Genomic DNA, 11,211 nt, shown 5'->3' with positions numbered 1-11,211 from the left:
GTACGACCGTGAACTCAAGTCAGGCCGTGAACTCGGTCTTGTTCGAAGGAATTCCCGAAATTTCGCGTGGTTTTGGTTCCAACTCGAATATAGAACTTCAAATATATAGTTAAATTGATTTCCAAACTGAAGGAAGTTAACGGAACGTAATAAAATGAAATTTTATTAATGTAAATTAATTAACGGAAATTAGAAAAAGGTTCGGGTTGTCACAAGATCAAAGAGAACAAACGATCAAGGTGAAGAGAAGAAAGAAGATTGACGTGAAAGAAGTCGGGTGTTTAGGGTTCGGATCGAATAATATGAAGGGGTCTCTGATACCATATTGTTGGTATATTTTCCCATAATCGTATTGTATTCATTATAGTGTTTATGTACAGATTACATGAGAAAATGGCCTAAACATATGGGCCTTTGAAAACTAACTAATACAAATATTATACACTAACACACACTCCTTATAATCTATCACCGACTAACATTTCATATTGACGAATTTATTCTATATAGATGTACATTGACGTATAGACAAGAAAGGTTTTACTTATCTAATTTACTTCTTATTTTTTATGTTGGAGGTGATCATCAAAAGTAGTCCCCTACCATTGATAAGGTCGTTATTTCTTAGTTTCGTTTTACTTCTTATTTTCTATGTTCATTTATGTTGTATATATAATCTTTAGTCATTGACACATCGGTGTGCTTTCCAGGCAAAGTAGGGATACTTTGTTTCTTCCCGTTGTATATATAGTCATCAGTCTTGGACACATCGGTGTGCTTTTCTGGCAAAGTAGGGATACTCTGTATATTGCCGTTGTATATATAGTCGCCAGTCTTGGACACATGGGTGTGTTTTCCAGGAAAAGTAGGGGTACTCTGTTCATTCCCGTTGTATATATAGTCGTCAGTCTTGGACACATCGGTGTGCTTTCCAGGCAAAGTAGGGATACTCTGTTCATTCCCATTGTATATATAGTCGCCAGTCTTGGACACATGGGTGTGTTTTCCAGGAAAAGTAGGGGTACTCTGTTCATTCCCGTTGTATATATAGTCGTCAGTCTTGGACACATCGGTGTGCTTTCCAGGCAAAGTAGGGATACTCTGTTCATTCCCATTGTATATATAGTCGCCAGTCTTGGACACATCGGTGTGCTTTTCCGGCAACCGTTTATTCCTGTTATATTTATAATCGTCAGTCATGGACACATCAGTGTGCTTTCTTGGAAGAATTGGGATACTTTGGTCCTTCCCGTTATATATATAATCGTCAATCGTGGACACATCGTTGTGTTTTCCCTTCTTTCCAGGTTGAATAGGGATACTCTGTTCATTCCTGAAGAAATTTTCAGGGTCGACAGCTGTCTTCACCTTCACCAATCTATCAAAATTATTCTTGAAATATTTCTCCCCATAAACCTTGGCAGAGGTAAGCCCATCACCTTTATTCACACCAATATCTAAATCTCTGTAATTCACAAACGCGCTTCTTGGATTCTTCGCTACATAATTAGTCATGAAATCATACATAACCCTAGACTGATTCATGTTGTTTTCGGTTTCTTTCGGATCACCGTTAATCCAACTCAATGAATACTGCACCTTGAATAGGTTTCCGGCACGGTGAGGAAATGGAGTTGCGTTTGCCGGAATTTCATTCATTTTCCCACCGTACGGGTTGAAAACCAGACCAATTTTACCAAGTTCACCCAACTTGTTGAACATGGACGTTACTCCTGTCGTTGGTATTGGGGTTTGTACGTAATCAGACTTTCGTTTCAAAAACTTAACAACATCAGTGTGCCGATCGATGAGGATATCTAACTTTGTCTTGTTGTAATCGAAGTTTGACCAAAAAAGAGTGGATTGAATCCAACTTACTTCGAAGCAATCTTGTTTCTTTAATCCTAGTTCCGGGAAGCTTTTACCCATTAAACCCAACAACCTGGTGGAATCACCCAAGAAAAGGGCCATAAATGTAGCCTGGGCAGTGCTCTTGTTTTTCTCCTTCGTCGGCTGTAGTAAAACTCTAATAAACAAATCTGGGTCGATTGTAGACATAACCGACTGCCATTTAAAAACGATGTCTACTGCCTTTTCTTCCACCTTTTTCGTTACCTTGAAAACAGTAGTAACCTTCGGCACCGGAACTAGTTTCACGGTGAAGGACAATATGACACCAAAACTGGAGCCACCCCCGCCGCGTATGGCCCAAAAAAGATCCTCACCCATTCCTTTCCTATCCAAAAGCCGACCTTTAACATCGACGATCTTGGCATCAATCACATGATCAACAGTCAACCCGTATTTTCGAATCATGGTGCCATAACCACCGCCGCTTATATGTCCACCAACACCGACTGTCGGACATGCTCCGGCCGGGAACCCATGCACCTTACTCTTTTCCCAAATCCGATAATACAGATCACCCAATTGAGCTCCGGCTTGGACCACCGCAGTTTCCTTGGCGACATTGACATCAACTGCACGAAGATTAAACATATCAATTATCATGAACTGTGTTTTTTCAGACGAGGTGTAGGAGACTCCTTCATAATCATGTCCTCCGCTACGAATCCTAATCTGGATATTCAGTTTCTTGGCGCAGATGACGGCAGCTTGTACGTGAGTTTCTTTATTTGGAGTGATGATGATGGCAGGCTTAGGTGTGGAGGTGGCATTGTAACGGAAGTTTTTGATGTGGTCCATTAGAACTTTGGTATAGGCGGAGGAGTTAGCGGCGGAGCTGTAAACGACGGAAGAGAATGTTTTGTCAGGTTGAGGGGATGATGTTGGAAGGCATTCGAGAAAGGATTTGTAGAGGGAATTAGGATCCGAAGGCCCTTTTGGTGGGGAGGGCCCTTTTAATGGGGATGACCCTTTTGGTAGGGGAACAACTTTTGGTAGGGAGGGGAGGGAGGGCCCTTTTGGTAGGGAAAGCCCTGGTAGGGAAAAGCAAGGACAACAACAAATGAAGAACAATAGAGAAAAATGCATAGTCGATGACATGATTTCTTCTTGTTTTAGAAGAAGGTGGTGACTAATATTTATAGTAGTGAAAAATACGTAAAGAACACTCTATTTCATATGAACATTTCTTTTTTTAAAATAAATTGTTTACGTTATTTTCTCTAAAAATAATGTCTTTGTAGGATTTATTTTAATAGTTATAAAAGAGTACCAGTTTTGTGGCATGATTTAAAAATTATATTCTAATAACGTTATGAAATATTTTTCAAATCCTTGATATTTGATATATTGACACACAATTGGAATTTTGTTGACATCCTTTCATGTTTCTATGATTTACAACGTTTTGAAAGGTATTGTATACTTCAATTATATGTTTATAGATAATCCCTCATGTCTTTCCTTATTTCTTGACTTTTGGTTTTCATAATTTAAACACAAATATTTCTGTATTGATTTTAACATTTGGTTTTTTAAATACAGAAACATGAAATTTCGTACATACTAATATATATGTAATTGTCATAGGCTCATTATACAAAATTTAAAATTTATAATAACTATTTTTTTGATATGTATTTCCATCCATACATAAGACAACTTTGTTTTGGGTTGTTTAGGTCCATTTTTTTTTGCAACAAAAAAATAAATAAATAAAAAAAATTCAAAGTAATTTCTGGCCATCCGTTGGTGTTTGGCGATAGAAAGCATATCACAATTTGCTTGTGATTGGTAAACCTCATTAAATATTGGATGAACCTCGTTATACTGATCTGCCGGTATTTGGCAGTGTTTGGCAAGTATTGACACTGGTTCTATTTAATTTGCGTTCATTTCGACTTTATCTGTTTTTTTTTTGGTGGTCAACACATTTTGTACATTTTCAGTGCATAATTGTTATAGTTGGTTTTATGTTCAACGGGATTATATAACTACTAGAAAACTTAAGAAATTCCAGTCGAAAATATATAGAAAACCCGTAGAAAACTGGTAATTCTGGCAATATCCGACAAAAACAATTTCATCCATAATATGTCCTTGGAAACTTCATCCGACAAATTTCAACAAAAGTTAAAGATTCTCTTCCTATAGAAATATTCAATCGAAAGTTCTGACAAATTTCCTACGTGCAGAAGCTATTTTCTTAAATTTTTGACCAAAAATATTTTCGACTCGTTTTTGTCCATCGACTCGTTTCTCTCAATAAATCTTTAACGACCTTGAGATGAAACTCAACACCTTTAGCCATTTGATAAGATTTCTCAACAATACTCCACGACCCATTGCGTTGTAAGCCACAATATATTCAACCATTATTGTTGAGGTAGTCGTTAGTCTTTGGCTAAAGCTCTTGTAAGTAATTGGTCAACTTGATAGCTTAAAAATCTATCCCATGGTCGAATTATTAAAGTCTTTGCAGTTTGGCAAATTCGTAATCTAAATAATCATAACCTCTAAAACTCGGAATATGTCACCGTCAAGCTGGAGGCTTCCCATTGCCAGAAGTACAACCTAAAAGAACATTTACACATAATTGTAAACATAAAGCTTAGTGTGTTCCCTAAAATACCATATATCAACATTACACATAAAATGCATACAAACAAGGCTCATAGTCTACACCTCAGAGGGCCTACAGGTACAAGGCCATCATCCCAAATACCTGATGACATCGTCCTAATGTGCGGCTCTTGGTGATGACATAAACTGACTCATAACACTTACCGGAAAAGCGATGTCTGATCGAGTAATCGTAAGATAATTTAACTTCCCAACAATTCTTCTATAATTTCTTGATTTTCAATTGGGTCTCATCACTTGCTTTCAATTTCACATTAGGTATCATAGGAGAATTGCACGGTCTTGCATCAGTCAATCTTGATTCATTTAGTACGTCTAAACAATATTTGTTGAGACAAACGAATTACTCTCTGAGAACGGGAGACCTCAATCCCTAAAAAATACTTCAAAGGGCCTAGGTCCTTAGTTTGAAACTCGGATCCAAGAAACACTATCAAATCACTACTAGAACAACAGTCTTTTACGACGTGCAATTAATGACACACACTTATAGAGGACGCGCATTTATGTGTGCCCTAAAAATGAATGTCAGCTCCCCAAAATTTGAAGGATAGAGGACACCCATTTTTGCGCGCCCAAAAATTAGTGTCCAACAAAAAAACACGGAGGGCACCTATCATAAAAAGCGCATTGTGTAAATGTGTCATTTTATATTTTTTTAGAAAGGCGCATTCTCCGTTATTTTAATAATCTATGGTGGGAAATGAAATCCTAAAAAATTAAACAGCCGCCAGATTCATCTCCTTCTTCCCCTTCTACAATCCTTTAACAAAAACCCTAATAATCCTTCTTCACCTGATTCATCTCCTTCTCCTCCTTCTAAAATCCTCAAACAAAAAACCCTAATAATCCTTTTGAAGCAGCCCTCTTCCTCTACCTTTGCATTCTCTCTCTCTCTCTCTCTCTCTCTCTCTCTCTCTCTCTAGAAAACCCTAATCACCCTTCTAGTTTTCTGAACCAGGTTATCCGCTCTTGCCTCCGCTCCTATCGGACCACCACAATCCCCCACCGGATCGCTAAAACAATAGCCACCGATGCACCACTTCACCCTTCTGGTTCATTATCCCCCTCCCTTAATGTCTGCGATCGACAATGGAGATGATGTCCAACACTACTACTCCATTACTTACATGTCGATATTTCATATTTGTAAACCCGATATAGAGATTTTTGGGTCCGATTTTTGGGGATTACCATATCACTCATCTCTCCTCTCTGCCACCATTGCCGACCCACGCACCGCCCGTCAACGATACCCATCTGATCCTTCTCCTTCTTGGTTCAGTCCAAAAAGATACATTCTTTATGTTTCTTCTCTGTTCGTATTTTCACTTCTTCATCAATTGAGAAGAAATCCATCTAAACGAATCTTGAAATTCTCAACGAGACCCAATTTCATGTTTTTTATACCTTCTTTTCTATAGGGGCGAATTTGACTTAAACAATTTTAAAGATGGTATTCTATCTTCTGCTCTGTAATCGATTATGTGAAACTGTTGATCACGCTTTCAACTTTGGACTAGATAACCAATCCCACCTTCAGTTTTCATTTTCCAATCTGGTCATGATGTTCTATCGCTTCAACATATTGGAGATTTCTGTAATTTATATTTCATATATACAATTGTGTTGGTAAGAATTTATGTACCTTCTTTTCTCCAAATTTTATGATGTATGTCCATGGGTATGGGGTTATCTATATCCAATTATACTGAATATGATTTTAATGGTTCTTCATGTCTATTTCCAGGGTCAGCTGAAGTCTCAAGCTTCTCCTTTTGCTCCGCCATGGCTGTCATCAGGGTCAATCCCCTTTCTCTTACTGATCTTTTTTTGTCTTAAATTGTTTAAAGAGAAATGCATTGAGGTCAAATTTAAGGGTGTTAATGTGACAACCGATCTACACACTGATGTTGTGTGTTCTACTCCATTTCATCTAGGTACACATCGATCTCCATCAACATCTCTTCCAGGTGCTCTTGTATTTTGATATTGATTACATTTGGTCTTTCTTTTCTTTTGCTTTTGAATTATTTTGATTTTCTGTTGTCTCGGTCTTCCCTCTTTTCTTTTGATCATATCCTTTTTTAAATTCCTACCGCTCTGCATTGAATTGATTTACTCTGTTTCCAATTCAGTCCCTTGTGTTCCCTATTGATATTTATTGAAATTCTTAGAAATCATAATCTAATATCTCATATTTAAAAACGGTAGCTAGATAGGTACATGGCCTCTTGTGTTTAATTAATATGAAACCCACCATGGATGCTTCAAGAAGCTTCTATGTAAGTTATGTCATTCTTACTGCACTCCAAGTATTTGATTAAAGCTTTAATGGATTTTTTCAGGTTAGTGTCAAGAAGAAGGAGAAACAGAGAAATGCCAACATTAGTATGTCTATTATTCTCTTTCGCTGTCTCTTATTTTCTTTATCATTTTCTAAAAATACCCCTACAATCACTATTGTACCACCACCACCATCATCTCCATCACTGATGCTTTCTTTTTCCCAAAAACCATTTGAAGCAAATATATAGGTGCTTAACTGAGAATATATATATATATATATATATATATATATATATATATATATATATATATAGTCTGACATGGATTATTATTATTCTATAGTGCTCTTCCAAAGATTATAAAGATTGGATTCTCACCAACCAATCTTATATACTTCTTTACAGCTGGCATTGATGAGGTAATAAGGGTAATTTGGTCTTTTTAATAAATAAAATATAGAATGAAACCCAATGCTTCCACCCTCCCTCAGTAATACTGAAACCCATCAAACATGTTATTAAAAAGATTCCAATGGAATTGAATTTCACCCATTTGGAGAAGACTGTGGTTCTTGCTTTAGCAACTGGACAGAAGAGATTCAGTGCTTCTTTATGTAAACTTGTTGAAAAGTATGCTGAGATTTTAGCAAGTCAAGGACCTTGGGCTCTCAGCAATATCCTGTATGTATGTTTTTTTTAAATTATTTAATGTTTAGTACATTTATATAATTATAAGTATGATGCACAATAAATATCAGAATCAGGTGAATGCTAACCCTGGTCACCAAGCGGGACAACCTGGACCGGTTTCAGTCGGGCATGTCCCATCTCCAATGGTCCCCACCAGCGGGCCGAAAATCACACAGTGTGTAGCACCACCAGTCAAGGGGTTCATGCCTGTAAACAACAATAATAACAACAACACATGATTACCAAGAAGTTCCTCAAATCAAATGCAACCACCAAGTCCTTCACACCTGGCACTACCTCCTGTTGCCCCTCCAACTGTCCAGACTACTAAGGTGTCCAATGTCCCAAGTATATTAATTAATAATAATTATATATGGTTATGTTTTATGAATGAATGTTGAGTGTGGTTATGTGTTGATAGTCCAAAAAAGGGCGGTTATTGGGACATTGACCAAACTTTTCAATGAGACATCGGAAGCATTAGCAGGGGCGAATGTGATTCCAACAAAGGCCAGTGATGACTTTGCTACTGCCCTCAAGATTCAGGTAATCTTTTCTGATTCCATTCCAATCAACATCATAGGACTTGAGGGGTTAAGAACTAAGTTTTTTTTTTGAATAGGTGGATCTTACGACTAGTGACTGGGATGAGTATAGCTTCTGGTTAGCAACACTGAAGCGGATGAGCAAGATTAGGCAGACTGCCAGTTAAATGGAATGGAGTCTGTACACAGGAAGTTGGTGGTATAGCAAATTTTAGTTCATTTTCTTTCTTATCTTATTACATCCAAAGGAAATTGATTAATCATGCATAGTTGGTAAGGATAGTTGGTAGGGATGATACAGTCACATTAACTTACATCCCAAGTTTATTAGATTAACTCTATAATAATCTGTAGTTTCCATGCGAAATTGGATTTCAATTCCTGCCAAATCCCATGGAGGGTCATTATGAAGTTGTGATCAACTTATCTGAGGGTGTATAAATCTATCCATGTTAGTTATAATCTCATCTTGGTCTAAATTTTCTTGTCATTAACAATTATATTCTTGCAGTTGAAGCTTCATAACTAGAAGATGATAAACTTCATGATGATATTAAAGCTGCAGAAAAGCATACAACTCTTCATTGAGCCCTATCAAAACTTGCAGGTGATTTTGATGGGGAATCTATGTTGTTCTTGCAGCGATTTTTTCGCACAAGAGTGAAACCTGTAGTATCCATTGGCTCCTTGAAGCTTGATCTTGCTCTTGGAATTGGAGGATTACCATCTCCTTATATGGTATTAGTAAATTACACACATACATAATAGTTAATCATTGTGAACCCTAGAATAATAACAACCAAACTGTACATTACAGGGAAGAATTTTTGAGGTTTCTGGGCAAGATGGATCAGGCAAGACAACACTTGCTTTGAATGTTATCAAGGAAGCTCAAAAGCTTGGAGGTGCGTTCCAATGTTCTTTAATTCCACATATAAACATTACTGGTGTTTCACATTTTATGATGATTAGAAGTTATTTTTGGTAGGTTATTGTGCTTACTTGGATGTGGAGAATGCACTGGACCCCCTGCTGCTTGAAACAGTTACTGTAAATACAAAAAGTCTTCTCATCTCACAACCAAATTCTGCTGAAAATTTGCTAGTATTCTTGACACTCTCACACAGAGTGGAGCAGTTGATGTGATTGTTATCGACAATGTAAGGAAAAATCTTTGCAACAGACATGAATACCCTCCTCTCTTCTTCATCAAACTCACCCCTACAAATCTTTTTTCCAATTGGTGTCTTGGTTTTCTAAATCATTGACTTTATTTTTATAGGTGTAATAAGTGACAAGATCATTGAGACACAATCACAAATAATGACACGAGCACTTCGCAAGATTCTTTATTCTTTATTTCGTTCAGATACTCTTATTATATTTATAAATCAGGTTAGTATATTATATATAGTTATAAAATCAGTTTAAATAGTTTTAAATATCTCATAATGTCATAGCCAATTGTTACTCTTGTTTTTAGGTGAAATCAAATTTGAGATCACGCCAAGCTTAAAGTAAATGAGGTCACATGTGGTGGAAACGCCATTTTTTTCGGCTGTACGGATGAGAATTGCTAGAAAAGGATTGTTCAAGACTCAGGAAAAGGTTTAAAATAATAATAATTGTTTTATTATAATGATAATGATAATAATAGAAGGAAATTTATCTATTTTCAGGTTACTGCTCTTGGTATATGTGTGGAGGTGGTAAAGATTAAGCTAGCACCTGCTATGAAAAAGGCAGAGTTCGAGATAGTTACTTCATAGATGGAGAAGTTGTCAATAATAAGATGCAAGCTGAAACTTATTTGATTCAGAGTACAATAATTTGTGATAAGTTGGTAAAGACTCTACAGAGATACTTGTTTCGTATCGAACAAGAATCTGAATCATGATACAAATACTTCAGAAAGATTGAGGACAAAATAAGTTGCAATTTGTTTGACATGCATTGGATTAGGGTATTGTTTATTCCGGGAACATTTCAGTCATTTAGTTACTCTTCACAAACTACTAGTAAGATGTATTTGTTGTATGTTGACTTTTAACTAATATATTTTCCAGATTTATTTAGTTAGTATTAGTCTTTGTTGATTTTTAACAAAAATATATTGGATGAAATTGATTGTTTTGGTATATATGTGTTTGTATATTTTTGTATTATGTGAAAAAGAGTATCGTAAAGGCATGTCGTATATCCATATCGTAAATGGTTGCTGAAGTTTATGACAGACAAATGCGTGTCATCTTCATTTATGATAGAGGCTTTAATGATACGCAATGCGTGTCCAAAGGCGTGTCGTACAGTTACGACACGCAAATGTGTTCCGTCTTCCTTTATGACAAGGCCTTCCTTGATATGCATTGCGTGTCGTAAATGAGCATCGTAAATAGACGACACGTAAAAGCATGTCGTCTCTCGTTATGACAGGGCCTTCCTTGACACGCATTTGCGCGTCGTCTAAGCGTTTTACTACACGCATTGCGCGTCGTAAAAGACTGTTTTTCTAGTAGTGAATTTTTAATCCCAGTCTCATCACTCCTAGTAATCACTATATCATCAATATATACAACCAATAAAATGCAACCAGAGGTAGATGAAGCAAAGAAAACCGAATGATCATATTAGCTTCTTTGTAATCCAAATTTAGTAACTACGATACTAAATCATCCAAACCAAGCACCGAGAGATAGTTTTAAGGCATATAAAGATTTTCTTAGTCTGCAAACTTTACCGTACTCCCCTTGAGCAACAAACCCAGGTGGTTTCTCCATGTAAACTTCCTCATGTAAATCACCATGAAGAAATGTATTTTTGACATAAAGTTGATGAAGTGCCCAATCATAAGTAGCAACTAGATAAATAAAGAGACATACATAGGATAATTTGGCTATAAGAGAAAAGGTCTCGGTGTAATCTACTCCATAAGTATGAGCATAACCTTTCGCAACTAATCCGCCCTTTAAACGAGCCAGTGTCTATCTGGATTACCCTTAACAGTAAACACCAATTTGCAACCAATCGTCATTTTATCAACAGGTAACTCGACTAACTCCAAGTTTCATTTTCCTCAAGGGCATTCATTTCATCAATCATAGTAACATGCCATCTAGGGTGGGCTAAAGCTACACCAACAG

The 11,211-nt window shown here is 36.7% G+C and overlaps 2 pseudogenes across 1 annotated transcript; one reads left to right on the top strand and one right to left on the bottom strand.

The window, feature by feature from the left end:
• Positions 1 to 313: 313 nt before the first annotated feature.
• On the bottom strand, positions 314 to 3,006 carry LOC145071101 (berberine bridge enzyme-like 21 pseudogene; annotated as a pseudogene).
• Positions 3,007 to 7,789: 4,783 nt separating this feature from the next.
• LOC145066949 (DNA repair protein recA homolog 2, mitochondrial-like) lies at positions 7,790 to 10,129 on the top strand (annotated as a pseudogene). Its single transcript, XR_013688810.1, has 9 exons — positions 7,790 to 7,874; positions 7,948 to 8,072; positions 8,149 to 8,233; positions 8,583 to 8,809; positions 8,889 to 8,976; positions 9,060 to 9,259; positions 9,348 to 9,466; positions 9,555 to 9,679; positions 9,751 to 10,129. The product of XR_013688810.1 is annotated as a DNA repair protein recA homolog 2, mitochondrial-like (transcript).
• Positions 10,130 to 11,211: the final 1,082 nt, after the last annotated feature.

This window comes from Lactuca serriola, chromosome 8, assembly GCF_051521515.1.
Source record: "Lactuca serriola cultivar US96UC23 chromosome 8, Lser_US96UC23_V15, whole genome shotgun sequence".
NCBI lineage: Eukaryota > Viridiplantae > Streptophyta > Magnoliopsida > Asterales > Asteraceae > Lactuca > Lactuca serriola.
The sequence above is the reverse complement of the archived record's forward strand: the minus strand, read 5'-3'. Positions and strand labels throughout refer to the sequence as shown.